Source organism: Macaca fascicularis, chromosome 7 (assembly GCF_037993035.2).
Source record: "Macaca fascicularis isolate 582-1 chromosome 7, T2T-MFA8v1.1".
NCBI lineage: Eukaryota > Metazoa > Chordata > Mammalia > Primates > Cercopithecidae > Macaca > Macaca fascicularis.
Window position 1 is genome coordinate 173,946,049 of NC_088381.1, and position 17,706 is coordinate 173,963,754.

The window sequence follows — 17,706 nt, forward strand, 5'->3', positions numbered from 1 at the left end:
GTTGAACTTGACATCGGGGTCTTCCTGGCTCACGTCTACCACCACGCACGTGACCTCAGGGGTCCGGGAGATCATGAGGGTGTCCTTGGGTTTTGGGGGGAAGAGGAAGACTGACGGTCCCCCCAGGAGTTCAGGTGCTGAGGAAGAGATGGAAGTGGGCATGTCAGCACCCAGGTGGGGCCTGTCCCCGTATGCAGGGCACTCTATGGCACCTGTCCCACCTTGAGCTGGAGGGCGAGGTCTGGGCTGGCTTACCTGGGCACGGTGGGCACGTGGGAGGTTTGCTGCCACCACCACATGTTATCTCTGCAGAGAGAAGATTGGGAGTTACTGGAATCTGGGAGGGGAGAAGGTGTCTGAGCTGAGGGAGTGGAGAATTTGGCCTTTGGGGTGGGCTTAGGTCAGTGACAGGGTCCTCTCAGATATGGCTCTTGGCAGGTCTGAGGACAGCACCTGCCCCTGTGTGTGCAGGGCCTGGGGTAGGGGCATCCAGCCTGTGGCTCCCCAGAGCCTGGTGGAAAAAGCCAGAAGACCGTCTCCCTGAGCACGAGTGGGGTGGGCAGAGGCCTCTGGGTGAGGAGACAGACGGGGCCTGCCCTGCTGCCCTGGGCTGGGGCTGCACAGCCAGGGTTTGTCCAGGTAGAAGGGCCGAGCCTGGCTTCCAGCAAACAGCCCCCCTCCCTCGCTGGCCTCTCACCAACTCTCTTGTCCACCTTGGTGTTGCTGGGCTTGTGGTTTACGTTGCAGACGTAGGTCTGGGTGCCCAAGCTGCTGGAGGGCACGGTCACCACGCTGCTGAGGGAGTAGAGCCCTGAGGACTGTAGGACAGCCGGGAAGGTGTGCACGCCGCTGGTCAGGGAGCCTGAGTTCCACGACACGGTCACGGGTTCAGGGAAGTAGTCCTTGACCAGGCAGCCCAGGGCCGCTGTGCTCTCGGAGGTGCTCCTGGAGGAGGGCGCCAGGGGGAAGACCGATGGGCCCTTGGTGGAGGCTGCAAGAGACGTGGCGCCATGTGACTGCGGTGTGGGACAGAGCTGGGCCCAGGGCGCAGAGGCCCCTCCGTTCTTGTCTCTCAGCGAGGGTCCAGTGTCTGGGCTCATGGGTATTGGGTGTGCACCTGGCTGGTGCCACCTGCCTCACCTTGGCCCCCTCCCTGCCCCAAAGGCAAGGTCAGGCCCAGCCTGCCCCAGAAGGCTTGCAGGAGTGGCGGCCCTTCGGTGCCCTTCTGCAGGCACCCCTGCAGCCTAGGAGGCGGGGCTGGGCAGCCGGGTTAGTGCTCTGTGTCTGCAGGGAGTCAGCACAGCCCAGGGCCTCTAGCTTGGCCTCGGCTCTGGCCATCGGTGCCACCTCAGGAACGGCTCATGCCCGTCGGCCCCACTCCAGCCTTTTATGGGTGCCTGGCTTGACCAGTGGCCACTGTTCTCAGAGGGCTTCTCGTGGGTCCCCCGAGGCCCCTGCAGTCCCTGACCCTGCCGCCCCAGCGTGGCCCTCCCCTAGTGAGTGGGCCTGACTTGCCCAGGGCCCTGGTCATAGCCTGCCCTCTGCCCTCCAGGGCCCTGTTTTTCTGTGCAGCAGAGGGGCCAGACACTGCATAGGGTCGGCACCCTCAGCCCCAGGGCCCCGGAACCTCCTGCCTTGGAATAGCCCCCGGGAGCCCCCTCCTCAGCATCTCCCCCCTTTCCCCTTAGCCCCAGTGTGCACCAGCCCAGGTCAGGGCCCTGAGTGCATCGATGCCCCCTGCCTCCCCAGTGTCCTCCATTACTTCCGGAGGCTGAGTCACCACACCCTCACCCTCCCAGCCCTGGCCTGGCCTTCTCGGCCACCAGCTCACCTCCTCCCTCTCTCCAGAGCTTCCCCTGGCAAGGTCCCTGCTGGGCTCAGCCCAGTCCCCCCGGCACAGGTAGGAACCTTGCACCTGCCCTTGGCCCTCCCCACCCTGCATGGCGCCAGGACCCCCAGGCCACAGGGAAGCCCCATTTCTCTCTGCCGCTGGCCCAGTGGCCCTGGAGTCCCACAGCAGGTCAGGTGTGCCCTGACCTCTGAGGAAGCTAAGTGCCCTGCCCCCAGCCAGGACATCCCCTCTGCTCAGCCCCAGGGTCCTGCTCACTACCCCTTCCCCTCACCTGCACCACAGGCTCTGGCTGACTCTGCCCAGGCTGTGAACGGGCCCCTCTGGCTCCCCTGTGCTAGTACACTGCCCTGCACCACCTCCACTCAGCTTCATTGTGCTGGTGGCCCTGGCTCCTGGCAGCCCATCTTGTTCCTTCCGGAGCACCAACCTCAGGTCCACTGGGGCCAGCCCTGGTCTCAGCACACGTTCCCCTGCATCCAGACCTGCCTCTGCCTGTGAGCTGAGCCCTGAGCCCTGGAATGCTTTCCCTTCTCCATCCCAGCTCACCCTTGCCAACTGCTCAGTGGGATGGGCCCACACCCGCTTCCCTGCACCAGGAGGCTGCACTGTGCTTTCAGCAGCCCTCAGCTGTTGGCTGCCAGCAACTGCTCAGCTCCTGCCAAAGTGTAGAAGCTGAGTGCTGCCTCCCACCGGCCTGCTCACCTGTGGCTGCTGTCCCTGAGCTCTGCTGCCTGTCCCATGCTTGTCCTGCCTCCCATCGGCCCTGCTCATCTGCAGCGGGTCTGCCCTGGTCCCCAGAGCTTCAGGAGGTGCCGCCTGCTCCTCCTGTCCCCGACCTGCCCCTGTTCAGCTGCATCTGCTCTGCCCTGGTCTCTTGAGCTCCAAGAGCTGCCCCCTGCTCATTCTGCCTCCCACCTGCCCTTCCTCACCTGCGGCTGCTCTGCCCTGGTCCTCTGAGCTCCAGTGCCTGCCCCTTGCTTCTCCTGATTCCCACCAGCCCGTGCTCACATTCGGGTGATCTGCCTTGGCTCTCTGAGATCCAGGGGCTGCCCACCTGCTCCCCCTGCTTCCCACCAGCCCTGCTCACCTGCAGCGGGTCTGCCCTGTTCCCCAGAGCTCCAGGAGCTGCCGCCTGCTCCTCCTGCCCTGACTTGCCCCTGTTCAGCTGCATCTGCTCTGCCCTGGTCTCCTGAGCTCCAAGAGCTGCCCCCTGCTCATTCTGCCTCCCACCTGCCCTTCCTCACCTGCGGCTGCTCTGCCCTGGTCCTCTGAGCTCCAGTGCCTGTCCCTTGCTTCTCCTGATTTCCACCAGCCCCTGCTCACGTGCGGGTGATCTGCCTTGGCTCTCTGAGCTCCAGGGGCTGCCCACCTCCTCCCCCTGCTTCCCACCGGCCCTGCTCACCTGCAGCTGCTCTGTCCTGGCTCCCTGAGGCTGAGCCTCAGTCCTGCTTACCTTCCGATGCTATCCCCTTGTCCCCTGAGCTCCAGGAGCTAACCCCTACTTGTTCTACCTCCCACCGGTGCCTGCTCACCTGCAGCTGCTCTACCTGGTCCCCTGAGCTCCAGGGGCTGCCTCCTGCTCCTCCTGACTCCCACCTACCCCTGCTCACCTGAGACTGCTGTGCCCTGGTGCTCTGAGCTCCCGAAGCTGCCCCCTGCTCCTCCTGCTTCCCACCAGCCCCTGCTCACCTGTGGACGATCTGCCCTGGCTCCCGGAGCTCCAGGGGCTGCCCCCTGCTCGTCCTGCCTCCCGCCAGCCATGCTCACCTTCTGATGCTCTGCCCTGATCCCCTGAGCTCCAGGAGCTGCCCTCTGCTTGCCCACCTCCCCCTGAGCCCTGCTCATCTACGACTGCTCTGCCCTGGTTCTCTGAGCTCCAGGGGCTGGCTTCTGCTCCTCCTGCCTCCCACCTGCCCCTTCTCACCTGCAGCTGCTCAGCCCTGGTCCCTTGAGCTCCAGGAGCTGCCCCCTCCTCTTCCTGCTTCCCACCAGCCCCTGCTCACCTGCAGATGATCTGCCCTGGTTCCCTGAGCTCCAGGGGCTGCCCTCTGCTCCTCCTGCCTCCCACCAGCCCCTGCTCACCTGAGGCTGCTGTGCCCTGGTGCTCTGAGCTCCAGAAGCTGCCTCCTGCTCCTCCTGCTTCCCACCAGCCCCTGCTCACCTGCGGCTGCTCTACCTGGTCCCCTGAGCTCCAGGGACTGCCTCCTGCTCCCCCACCTCCCACCAGCCATGCTCACCTTCTGATGCTCTGCCCTGATCCCCTGAGCTCCAGGAGCTGCTCTCTGCTTGCCCACCTTCCCCTGAGCCCTGCTCACCTGCGGCTGCTCCGCCCTGATCCCAAGTTCTGGGGCCTTCCCCCTGGTCATCCTGCCTGCCACTGGCCCCCGTTCACCTTCAGATGCCCTCCCCCGCTCCCCTGAGCTCCAGAAGCTGTCCCCTACTCCTCCTACCTCCCACCTGCCCTGCTCACCTGAGGCTGCTCTGCCCTGATCCCCTGAGCTCCAGGGGCTGCCCCCTGCTTGTCTTGCCTCTCACCAGCCCTTGCTCACCTGCAGCTGCTGTGCCCTGGTCACCTGAGCTCCAGGGGCAGCCCACTGCTTGTCCACCTCCTACCAGCCATGCTCACCTTCAGATGCCCTCCCCTGGTTCCCTGAGCTCCAGGGGCTAGCTCCTGCTCCTCCTGCCTCCCACCTGCCCCTCCTTACCTGCGGCTGCTCAGCCCTGGTCCCCTGAGCTCCAGGGGCTGCCCCTGCTTACCCATCTCCCACTGAACCCTTCTTATCTGCGACTGCTCTGCCCTGGCTCTATGAGCTCCAGGGGCTGCCCCCTGCTCGTCCTGCCTCCCACCTGCCCCTCCTCACCTGCGGCTGCTCTGCCATGGTTCCCTGAGCTCCAGGGGCTGCCCCCTGCTTGTCCTGCCTCCCACCAGCCCCTGCTCACCTTCAGATGCCCTCCCCTGGTCCCCTGAGCTCCAGGTGCTGCCTCCTGCTCCTCCTGCCTCCCTCCAGCTCCTGCTCACCTGCGGCTGCTCTGCCCTGGTCCCCTGAGCTCCAGGAGCTGCTCCCTGCTTGCCCATCTCCCACTGAACCCTTCTCATCTGCGACTGCTCTGCCCTGGCTCTATGAGCTTCAGGGGCTTCCCCCTGCGCATCCTGCCCCCCACCAGCCCCTGTTCACCTTCAGATGCTCTGTCCTGGTCCCCTGAGTTCCAGGAGCTGCGCCCTGGTCCTCCTGCTCCCACCTGCCCTATGCACCTGCAGCGGCTCGGTCCTGGTCCCTTGAACTCCAATGCCTGCCCCCTGCTCATTCTACCCTCCCTCAACCTGGGGCAGCAACATCACTCAGGCCACTGTTGCCCCCTGCCTGTCCTGGCACCCTGTGTCCAGGTTTGGGCTCTTTTTTCTGGCCTCATTTTTGTTTTTGCGGCACTTGGCTTGTTCCCTACACTGTGGAGCCACCCTGTGTCCAGTCAGGTCTCCCCAGCAGAGCCCCTTGCTCTTTCCCATGTCCCCCTCCTGGATGAGCTCCTGCATCCTCCTGTCCTGGCACTGCTCCTGCTCTGGAAGCCTGTCCATTACTCCCTGTCAGCTCCCTGAACCCATGGAGCCTCAGCCCCTTCTCTCACTCCAGGCCTGCTGTGCTCTGGGCCTTTCTGGGCCTCCCTGGACTCTTCCCTTCTCCCACCCATGCACTCAGCACCACTCTCTCCTCCTCTCCGCTGCTGACCACAGCCCTGCTCCCCGCCAGCAGGTGCCCCAGCCCCATCAGCTGGCTCTGAGCCCAGCCCCTGTCCCTTCCCTGTCCCTGTGTCTGCCTCTGGGCTCCTTCACTTCCACCCTCCCGTGCTGCTGCCACACTCACCCTCCCTGCTCTGCTCCCGGCTCACCTGCTGTCCTTGGTCCTGGCTGAGAAGAGGGCCCCACGGCCAGCACTGCTGACCCTGCCCTGGGCTCCGGTGATGCTGCCGGCCTGGACAAGCCCCTCCGTTCACCTGCGGCCTCTCCTCCTCCCTCGCTCTGCTGCCTCCTCAGCTCAGGTCAGTCCTGCTCATGCTGATACCACCCCATGGCCGGCTCTGCCGCATCCTGTGTGTTCCTCGTGATCCCAGCCCGGTGGTCCTGGAGGCCTCCGTCAGCCTCTTGTGCGTCCTGCCCTGTTGACTGGGAAACCCCTGCCCACGGGCCCCGTCGTCTGGCACTGGGTGGGCATCGGTGCCTGAAGCCTGCCCACCTCCCCCATGCTGGCTCTGTTTGGGCCTCCATGTGGGGCCGGCCTCGCCCCAGCATCTCCCCAGCCTCTTGCAGCCTGTCCGGCAGCTCAGGTCCAGGAGACCCACGGCTGCGCCCAGGCTCTGTCCTTCTCCTCCCAAGCCTGTGCTCCTGCCCTGTGCTGACCCCACTCATCGAGGTGGGGGTCCCAGTCCTTCCTGCTCTGTCGCGGTTCATGTGGGTGTCCCCGCCCCCGCTGTCAGCCGCTATTTGTCTTCCTAGGAAATCACAGCTCGGCCCCCAGGTCCCCAGGGGTGTGAACTCCACACTGCACCCTGCAAAGACTAAGAACAGGATTGAAACCGGGGGCACCGCTTACTTCCTGAAGTTCCCTTTTCTTCTGGTGGTTTGTGTGTCAGAGGGCGAGGGGGAGTCCAGACACAGCCGAGGCTGCCTCCTGGGTGTGTGGGGATGGGGGTGGTGGGTGCCCCTATACTCACGGGAGAAGGTGGGGAGCCTGGACCTTGTGCGCTGCTCTTTTCTCTGTCTCTGAGTCCCTGGGGCTGGACTGAGACTGGCAGTGATTATGACCATTCTGCCCATGGCCTGAGTCTCTCAATACCTGGGCCTCTCACCTGAGCCTTCTGGCCCCCACTGGGCCCTGGTGGCTGCTTTTGCCTGGGTGTCTCTCCAGGTGGCCCTCACTCATGGTGCGGGGAGGGGAGTGTCAGCCCATCCCGCTGAGCAGCTGGCAAGGGCGAGCTGGGACGGAGAAGGGAAGGCGCTCCAGGGCTCAGGGCTGAGCTCACAGGCAGGGGCGGGTCGGGCTGCAGGGGAAATGTGTGCTTGAGACCAGGAGGTCCCAGGGCTGGCCCAAGTGGGCACTGTGTAGGAAGTCCTCTGAGGCTGGTGTTCCAGAAGGAACAAAATGGGCTGCCAGGGGCCAGGGCCACCAGCTCTGCTCCTGGGGGCCGAGGGGTCGTGGAGATGGATGAACACACTGAAGCTGAGTGGAGGTGGTACAGGGCAGTGTACAAGCAGAGGGGAGCCAGAGGGACCCATTCAGGGCCTGGGCAGACTCGGCCAGAGCCTGTGGTGCAGGTGAGGGGAAGGGGTCGGGGCAGGGCCCTGGGACTGAGCAGAGGGGATGGCCTGGCTAGGGGCAGGGCACTTAGCTTCCTCAAAGGCCAGGGGCACATCCCACCTGCAGTGAGACTCCAGGGCCACTGGACTACCAGCAGAGAGAGAAATAGGGTCTCCGTGGTGCTGGGGATGCTGGCACCATGCAGGGTGGGGAGGGCCAAGGTCAGGTGCAAGGCTCCTACTTGTGCTGGGGGAACCTGGACTGAGCTCTGCAGGGACCTTGGCAAGCGGAAGCTCTGGAGAGAGGGAGGAGCTGGGCGAGGACGAACGTGGAGGTGCGAGGTAGCAAGGGATGGGATGAGGCCAGAGGACTGGGCAGACCAAAAGCCTGAGGAGGTGTCACACAGGAAGTGTCCTGAATGTAACAGGAAGTGTCCGGAATGGAGTAGGAAGCATCCAGAATGGAACAGGAAGCATCCAGAGTGTAACAGGAAGCGTCCAGAATGGGCACCTGCAAAGGGGAAATTGTGTCCCTCCCACTAAATGTGCTCTCCACAAGGACCTGGCCCTCACCTCTGTCCCTGCTGGATGCCTGAGCTGGCACCATTCCTGCCCTCAGAGAGAATGTCCAGGAGACAGGTGGAGGTGCACGTGTGGGTCCGTGAGGAAATCCATCCTCCAGCCACCAGCTCCCAGTTGGCTCCCAGTCTCTGGTTCTGGCTTCACGCCATGGAACTCATCACGGGCTCAACCTCCCAGCCTGTGGGAGGATGGAGTGAGGGGCCCCACAATGCTCATGGCACACCCAGGGGGCTGGGGAGACTGCACTGGGCTCGAGTGGGGAGGCCTTATGTCGGCCATGGGGCTGGCAGCTCAGGACAACACTCATATCCCTTAGCTAAGTCCCTGGCAGTATAGCACCCCAGACTGCATGGCTTAAAAAACAGAAGTTTATTCTGTCCTGGTTCTGGAGGCCAGGTATCTGAGATGGTTGGCTTGGTGAGGCTGACTCCTGTGTGTCATGGGAGACTCTGTCCCAGGCTCTCTCCTGGCTGCTGGGCTTTGCCGGCCTTCTCTGCCGCTCCTGGCTTGTGGGAGCAGCGCCTCTTCACAGGGCATTCTCCCCACGTGCTGTCTGTGCCCAGATTCCCCCTTTTGATGAGGACAGCAGTCATATCGGGTCAGAGGCTCGCCCTACTCCAGGGTAACCTCATCTGAACTTGATTGCACCTGCAAAGACTCTGTTTCCAAACAAGGTCACATTCTGAGGTCCTGGGGGTTAGGACTTCAACACATGAACAGTTTAACCCATGACAGTTTGCCCTCTGCTCCCCCCATAATCATGTCCTTCTCACATGCAAAATCCCTGCATCCCATAGCAACACCTCCAAGATGGCTAACCCCTTCCAGCACCAACTCTTAGTCCAAAATCTCAAAATCTCAGCTGAATGTCACCTGCATCAAGTGTGGGAGAAACCCAGGCGGAGATTTATTCTGGGGTGAAATTCCTCTCCGTATGTGGACCTTTGTAACTAGACAAGAAGTTATCTGCTTCCAAAGTAGAATGATGGGACAGGCATAGGCTGGACATTCCCATTCCAAAAGGGATACATTGGGAGGGAGAGAGGAGCCATGGGTCCCAAGCAAGCCCAAAACCCAGTAGGGAAAACTGCATTAGATTTTTTTTTAAAGAAAACAATATACTTTTATTTTACCTGTTTAAAACATTTTTTATTATTGTTTTTAATTGACACATAATAATTGTATACATTTTGGGGTATATTGTGATATTTGGATACATATATACAATGGGTGATGATCACATCAGGGTAATTAGTATTGGGGGAATGCACCCCCAATATTTCAACATAGGTTCTTTGTGTTTTCCATAATTGTTGGCTGGCTGAGAAATAAAGACAGACAAATAAAGAAATAAAAAGAGAAGAATTTTACAGCTGGGCTGCTGGGGGTGACGTCACATATCGGTAGGACTGTGATGCCTACTTGAGTCTCAAACCAGCAAGTTTTTTGTTAAGGGTTTCGAAAAGGGAGGGAATGTAAGAACGGGGAGTAGGTACAAAGATCATATGCTTCAAAGTGCAAAATCAGAACTACTAATAAGGGTCCAACAAAGATCACATGCTTCTGAGGGAACAGGACAAAGGGCAAAAGCAGAACTACTGATAAGGATCCAACAAAGATCACAAGGCAAAGGGCAAAAGCAGAACTATTTACAAGGGTCTATGTTCAGCAGTGCAAGTATTGTTTTGATAAGCATCTTAAACAACAGAAAACAGGGTTCGAGAGCAGGGAACCAGTCTGACCACAAATTTACCAGGGCTGAGTTGTTCCCCACCCTAATAAGCCTACTGCAGCAGATGAGGGTGTATCTCAGTCCTTATCTCAACCGCATAAGACAGACATTCCCAGAGCGGCCATTTATGGACCACCCCCCAGGAATGCATTCCTTTTCTAGGGTATTAATATTAATATTCCTTGTTGGGAAAAGAGTTTAGTGATATCTTCCCTACTTGCACATCCATTTATAGGCTCTCTGCAAGAAGAAAAATATGGCTCCTTTTGCCCGACCCCACAGGCAGATAGACCTTATGGTTGTCTTCCCTTGTTCCCTAAAAATTGCTGTTATTCTGTTCTTTTTCAAGGTACACTGATTTTATATTGTTCAAATGCACATGTTTTACAATCCATTTGTACAGTTAACACAGTTATCACAGTGGCCCCGAAGTGATGTACAGCCTCAGCTTATGAAGCTAACAGGATTAAGAGATTAAAGTAAAGACAGGCATAAGAAATTATAAAAGTATTATTTGGGAACTGATAAACATCCATGAAATCTTCACAATTTATGTTCCTCTGCTGCGGCTCCAGCCGGTCCCTCCATTCAGGGTCCCTGACTTCCTGCAACAATTAGCATATCCATCACCTCAAACGTTTATCACTTCTTTGTGCTGGGAACATTCAAAATCTGCTCTTCTAGCCATATGAAAATATACAATAAATTGTTGTTAGTTATAGTCACCCTGTGGAGTTAGAGAACACCTGGACCTATTCTGCCTAGCTGACTGTAATTTTGTATTTATTAACCAACCTCTAGCTATCCCCATCCAGTCCCATTCCCAGCCTCTGGTTACCACTATTCTACTCCCTATTTCTATGAGATCAACTTATTTAGCTTCCATATATGAGTGAGAACATGTGATATTTGACTGTCTGTGTCTAGCTTTATTTCACTTAACATGTCCTCCAAGCTCATCCATGTTGCCTCAAATGACAAGATTTCATTCCTTTTCATGGCTGAATAGAATTCCTCTGTGTGTGTGTGTGTGTGTGTGTGTGTGTGTGTGTATAAATACTACATTTTCTTTATGCATTTGTCTGTTGATGGACATGTAGGTTGATTCCAACACTGGCATTGTGAATAGTACTGCAATGAACATGGAGTGCAGATATCTCTTTGACATAGATTTCCTTTCCTTTGGATAAATACCCAGTAGAGGATGGCTGGATCATGGGACAGTACTCATTTCGATTTTTTGAGGAAGCTCTTTACTGTTTTTCAATGGCTGTGCTAATTCCAAAGGCAAGATTTCAACCAATAGTGCATTCAAGCTCCCCTTGAATGGCTGGATCATGGGACAGTACTCATTTCGATTTTTTGAGGAAGCTCTTTACTGTTTTTCAATGGCTGTGCTAATTCCAAAGGCAAGATTTCAACCAATAGTGCATTCAAGCTCCCCTTTCTCTGAATCTTTGACAGCAGTTTTTTCTTTTTTGTCTTTTTAGTAATAGCCATTCTAACTGGGGAGAGATTATATCTTATTGTGGTTTCTATTTGCTTTTTGCTTATGTTTAGTAATGCTGAGCATTTTCTCATGTGTCTGTTGGCCATTCATATATCTTCCTTTTAGAGATGTCTATTCAGTTCCCTTTTTGATTTTAAAAAATTTTAAATATTTTTTCATTTGCCTATTTTTAATAAAAATATTTGTTTTCTTTTCTGTTTAGTTGTTTGAGTTTCTAATATTTTCTAAATATTTAGAATATCCGTTGTTGGATGGAGAGTTTGCAAATATTTTCTAACATTCTGTAGATTGTCTTTTCACTCTGTTGATTGTTTCCTCCTGCTCAAGTGATCCTCCTGCCTTGGCCTCCCAAAGTGCTGGAATTGGAGGCGTAAGCCACTGCATCTGGCCTGGTATCATTGGCTTGCTCCAGAATTTAGAGAAAAGCCTTCAACTCTTGCATGTTCAGTATGATGTTGGCTATGGGTTTGTCACATATAGCTCTTATTGTGTTGAGGTATACTCCTTCCATACCTAATTTGCTGAGAATTTTTATGAAGGGACAATGGATTTTATGAAATACTTTTTCTGTGTCTGTTATGATGATAATATGGTTTTTGTCCTTCATTCTGTTGATGTGATTTGCATATGTTGAATCATCCTTGCATTCCTGGGATAAATCTCACTTGATCATGGTAAATATGTTTTTAATGTGCCGCTGGATTCAATTTGCTAGTATTTGGTTTAAGGTTTTCATCTATTATCTTCATCAGAGTAATTAGCCTATAGTTTTCTTTTTTTGTGTGTCCTTGTCTGGTTTTGGAATCATAATAATCACATAATCATAATCATAATCATAATCACCATAATAGTGGCCTCATATAAGGAATTTAGAAGAATTCCCTCCTCTTCAATTTTCTGGAAGATTTTTCAGAAGAGTATGTATTAGTTTTTTTAGTGTTTGGTAGAATTCCCCAGTAAAGCCATTGGGTTACAGTCGAATTGACATTTTGATTGGAATGTCATTGGTATTTCAATAGGAATTTCTTTGGGCTTTCCTTTGATGGGAGCTTTTTACTACGGATTCAATCTCAATGCTCATGACTGGTTTGTTCAGGCTTTCTGTTTTTTCTTAGTTCAGTCTTGGTAGTTTGTACTGTCCAGAAATATACCTGTTTCTAGGTTTTCTAATCTGTTGGTGTACGGTCTGTTTATGCTAGGTTTTCTAATCTGTTGGTGTACAGTCTCTAATGATCCTTTGTGTTTCTGTGGTATGAGTTGTAATGTTCCTTTTTCATTTCTGATTTCATTCACTTGGGTCTTTTTTGTTTAGTCTAGCTAATTATTTGTCATTTTTGTTTACCTTTTGAAAAATTCAATTTTTCCTTTTGTTGATCTTTTTTTTTTTTTAGTCTGAATTTCATTTATTTCTGCTCTGATCTTTATTATTTCTTTCTTTCTACTAATTTTGGGTTTGGTTTGTTCTTGATTTCCTAGTTCCTTGACATGCATTTTCAATGATGAGATTTATTTGAAATCTCTCTATTTTTTGTGTAGGTATTTATTGCCATTAACTTCCATCTTAATGCTGCTTTTTGCTGTATCTTATAAATTCTAGTACTTTGCATTTCTATTTTCATTTTCTTTGTTGACATTCTAAAATTCCCTTCTTAATTCCTATTGGTCATTCAGGAGTATATTGTTTAATTTCCCATGTCTTTGTACAGTCTTAAAAGTTCCTTTTATTGATTTCGAGTTTTATTGTGGTCATAAATGATATTTGATATAATTTAATTTTAGTTCTTTTAAATTTGTTGAGACTTGTTTTGTTACTTACCATATGGTCTATCCTAGAGAATGTTCTGATGTGCTGATGAAAAGAATGTGTATTTCACAGCTGTTGGATGAAATGTTGTGTAAATATCTGTCAGATGCATTTGGTCTAAAGTGCTTTTTAAATTGAATGCTTTTTTGTTGACTTTCTGTCTAGATTATCTGTTCAGTGCTGAAAGTGGTGTTAAGTTCTCAATTACTATTGTATTGGGATCTATCTCTTCCTTTCTTCTGCTTGATCAAATCTGCTGTTGAAGCTCATCACTATATTTTTAAATTTTATTCATTGAATTCTTCACCTGCAGAATTTTAGTTTGGTTCTGTTTTATTTCTATCTTTGTTGAGTTTTTGATTCATACTATAAATTACTTTCCTGAATTCATTGAATTGTTTATCTGTTTTCATGTATCTTATTGAGTTATCTGAAGATCATTATTTTGAATTCCTTTTCCAGCAATACATTGATTTCTTTTTCATCGAGGTCTATTAATGAGAGTCATGTTCCTTTGGTGGTGTTATATTTCCTTGCTTTCTCATGTTTATTGTGTTCCTGCATGGATGTCTGTGCATCTGGCGAAATAGTCACATCTTCCAAACTTTCAAGAGTGGGATTTTAGAAAAAGAATTTCACCTGCAGTTGGGTTTAGTGTTTTGGTTGGGAAAGTGTGATGACTCTGTTTCTGAATAGGTGCAGTGGCAGAGCCTCCGTGCATCTTCTTCAACTGCATTCAGCCTCAGCAATAACTGTGGGCATTTCAGTGGCCTAGGCTGTGGATGTAGCGGTGGCATAGGTTTTTAATGTACTCAGTGTCCAGGGCTTTTGGAGTCCTCTTCTTGTTTCTGCACAATGAGGAGACTTAGTCAAGGGGCTTTCTCTCGGTGGCAGGTCTAACGTGACCAATGTGCAGCTGCAATGGTGCTGGGTTCCAGGTGCAGAAAATTAGAGTAGCTGTGCAGCTGGGGTCCTAGTCTCCTGGTTTCAAGAATCTACTGTGGCACCTGGGTCTTGGGGTGTAGGTTCAGTTTCTGTGGCAAGGTTAGATTAGGTTGCTCACAGTGCTAGGATCTGTGACTTTGAGGCACCCCTTAACAGTTTTTGCTCAAGGGGTCAGGTTGCAGCTGTGAGTCTATTCCTGGGGGGTGCATCATTGATCCAACTCTGGGAAAGAAGGGGTGTTCTGGGGGTATGGACCTGGGGAATAAGGGATGGCTGCAATTCGGGAAACTGAACCAAACAATGTAAACTTTGGTCCCAGGGGATGAGGCACTGTGTGGTATTGACTGTAGACCCTAGGATGGTGGGGCTCAGCAGGATCCCAGACTCTGTGAGACCAGGTACAGTGACAGCAGGTATCCCAAGATGGCAGAGCATAGCTGTAATTTGGGCCTTGGTAGGGGGCACGCAGGGAACAGCACAGTGCTGATTCTACTTCCCAGGGAGAGGGTGCCTCAGCAGCTCAGACTCTAGGGGCCTAGGCAAGCTCCAGGGAAGCAGGGCACCACAGCTGTTTGCCCTGTCAGGTGAGATGTCTCATCTTAGCCACTGCTCTGTTTCCCTGGGACATAGGGTGCTATATCAGCTCAGCCTTGGGATGTGCTGCTGCTCAGCTTAAGCCAGGGCACTGATTCCCTAGAGGGTGATGTGTGGCTTCAGCTCAGGCCTTCTCCACTGTAAGGAAAGGCCTGCATTTACGTATCGGTGGGTGTGATTGTTCTGAGTGTTCCAGGCACCATTTCCGTAGGATACAGGTTGCTGCTTCCGCCTAGGTACTACAGCGTGTGACCTTCTGGGTGGCCAAGGCATTATTTCCTGGGATGCAGGGTGATGCTTCAATGTAGACACTAGAAAGGCATGATTCCTCTGCATGGCCAAAGTCCTGTTTTGCTAGGAGACAAGAAACTGCTTTAGCTTCGACTCAAAGGGTTGGGGGAGGGGTGGGTGGAGCTGATCCACTTGACTCTGTGAGGAAGGGTTTAATAGATGCCCATACCTTGACTTGGAGACATCAGGCCACTAGTCTGGGTTGTTCGGTGGCAGCTTAGCTTCAGGGATGACGGGGAGCTGTGGCTACTCACTCCTCGAGTAAGACACACTCCAGCCAAAGTTCCTATTCCCGTGTAGTGAAGCACTAGCCACGTGGGAGTGGGGTACGGTGTCAGCACCTTTTTTGGGGAGCACAGCTGTGTGGCCTCCCAGCAACTCCCTCTAGTGCAAACTGCAGGGGACCGCAGTGGCGAGGTCTGCAGGTGTCCAGGGTGTTAGTGGGTGCCGCTGGGATCCTCTTGCTTACCTCCTCATGTCAGAAGTTCCTCCGGATTCCCAGATAATCCTGGTTGGGCGAAGGAGTAGTGGAGGCCGTGTGTTTCCTTCTGTTGTCTATGTGGCCAGCCCACATCTCTGTGCATATCAGGGTTTCTCTTACTCCTCTGATGCACTCAGTGCTCTCCCTCAGTTATTTTCATTAAAATAGAGTTGTGTAGTCACTGTTCTGGCTGTCTTTATGAGGATGATGAGCACTAGCGGCTTCTAGTTGGCCCTTTATTAGATTTAAGGCTCAAGATTCATCCTCCTCAGTTAATGCTCCATCTTCCAGGCCCACTGGGGTGGCCCCACGCTCTGGGCCATGGTGGCCACAGCAGCCCCAACAGCCTCCTCACCTGTGGCTCTGATCTCAAAGTCTCTCTTTCTTCATTTTGTCTGGTCTCAATTTTTTTTTGTTTTTTTTTTTCATGCCAGTCTTTACTTTTAAATGATTATTACTACACTGAGTAATAAGATGTAACAAGTTCTTGAATTCTATCATCTAGTAATTTTGATTAAGAAGCTGAAGCAATTATACTAGTAGTATTCACTGTTCTAGTTATTAGCAGGAATGGACTACTTTAAGGCTGGCTGGTGCTTCACACAGGTTATAAAAACTACTACTTTTTCGTAGATAAAGCCCCTGACCTTCAAAAAAGCATTAAGGAGAAAATGATTTAATTCCTTCCTTTCTTTAAAGGATTGTTTTGTTTTGTTTTTTCTTTTAAACTTGATAAAGAAAAAGTCAACAGTGATATATATATTTGTGTATGTATACATATATGTATGTATATATGTATATAGCTTGAGCCAAATGGCATAATAAAATAGACAATATTTACCCATTATATTCCTAAGAAACATGAGGTAAAAAGATGAAATCTTTAGATAAGTTTTATTTGAGACAGGGTCTCACTCTAGCACCCAGGCTGGAGTGCAGTGGCATGATCTTGGCGCACTATAACCTCTGCCTTCTGGGCCCAAGTGATCCTCCTGCCTCACCCTTCCAAGTAGCTAGGACTATAGGCATGTACCACCAAATCTGGCTAATTTTATATTTTATTGTCGAGACACGATCTCACTATGTGGTTCAGGCTGGTCTCAAACTCCTGAGCTCAAGCCATCTGCCCGCCTTGGCTCCCGAAAGTGCTGGGATTACAGGCGTGAACCACCATGCCCAGCCTAGATAAATTCTAAGTCTGTACAAAGAAACTAGATTTGTTTCTCTCCAAAAAGTGAATGGGCCTACTATATAATATACAGAGATAAGGTAATGTCTTCTTATGAGAATATAACTAGAGCTTCTTATTCCATGAGGGCATCTAAAATGCCAATCCATGGAACAGGTGCTTCTCTTTTCTTACCCATTTATGCGATAGTTTTCAGGGATTTCTGGCTGGATGCCTCAGACAAAGGCCAAAAGTTGATCTAAGACTTCTTCCCTGCTCTGCTGGAAGTAGGTCTGGAGGATGGTCATCCTGGGTCTGTGAGATCCTAGTGCTGCAGCTTCCTTGGCCTTGAACTGTTTCTCCTTCTGCAGGCAGTGCTGTTCAATTTCAGCCTGAGCTGCTGCTTTGGGCTGCTTCAGCCTCTGCTTCTTTTGCTTGTGGGCCCAGGACACCTTCTTGGTAGCCTGCTTCTCGGCCTGCAGCAGCTGCTGGATCGCCTGTGACTGACTGGCCATGGCCGTGGTGACTCTGAGACCGAGGTGAGCAGCCTACATCCGCTCGAAGGGCCCTTGGGTCAGCTGACCCAGCCACCTCAGCACTTCCCTCTTCAGCTGGTCTCTCTCTTCTCACATTTTACTGTAAGCTGCAAGGAGAAATCAGGAATGCCTTCAACAATTTTCTTAGGAACTTCCTCAGCTAAACATCTAAGTTCATCATGTATAATTTCTACTTTCCACAAGACGGGAGAAGACAGTTCAGCCAAGTGCTTTGCCACTTTATAACAAGGGTCACGTTTCTTCTAGTTTTCGATAACACGTTCCTCACTTCTGTCTGGAGCCTCATCAGAGGCACCTTTAACATTCACATTTCTAGCAACATTCTGTTTGTGACAATTCATGTATTCTCTAAGATGACAGATGTTTTCTCTACAGCTCTCCTCTTTCTTTCTGAGCCCCCACCGGGATCACCTTTAATGTCCAAATTTCTTCCAATAGTCTTCAAGGAAACCTAGGCTTTTTCTAACACACACCTTAAAACTCTTCCAGCTTCTACCCCTTACTGAATTCCACATTTTTGCTACTTATGACCCCTGGGTTCACTGAAAACTTACTGCTCACTTCTGATTCTTCAGTTTTTTTTTGATAACATGCACAAAGTGGCCTGGTCTTGTTCAACCCAGTTGTAGGCCTGCTATCTTGTAATTCCGGGGCAGCCTCAGCCAAATCCTGGGCTCAGCTGGTGTGATTGGGCCTCCCAGCCCTGTACCCTGCGGGCGCTTGGGCTTCACTGGGAGAGCCTAAACAAGTATCTTTCAGTACCGTGCATGTCACTCAATGTCACCCCTAGAGATTTGGGGGTGAGCAATAATATGGAGTTCCTGATATGATTTAGATGTTTGTCCCCTCCAAATTCCATATTGAAATATGATCCCCAGTGTTGGAGATGGGGCCTGGTGG

At 52.1% G+C, this 17,706-nt stretch overlaps 1 long non-coding RNA gene, 1 pseudogene and 1 gene segment (V, D, J or C); 1 reads left to right on the forward strand and 2 right to left on the reverse strand.

Annotated features, from left to right (window-relative positions):
• Positions 1-17,706, reverse strand: part of LOC123574618 (immunoglobulin heavy constant gamma 1-like) — a gene marked incomplete at its 5' end in the record, with an annotated part of 164,439 nt that overhangs the window by 70,786 nt on the left and 75,947 nt on the right.
• LOC135971616 (uncharacterized) overlaps positions 1-17,706 on the forward strand; it is a 74,338-nt gene that overhangs the window by 29,435 nt on the left and 27,197 nt on the right. The gene's annotated exons all lie outside the window — the stretch shown is intronic.
• LOC135971615 (V-type proton ATPase subunit G 1 pseudogene) lies at positions 16,486-16,764 on the reverse strand (annotated as a pseudogene).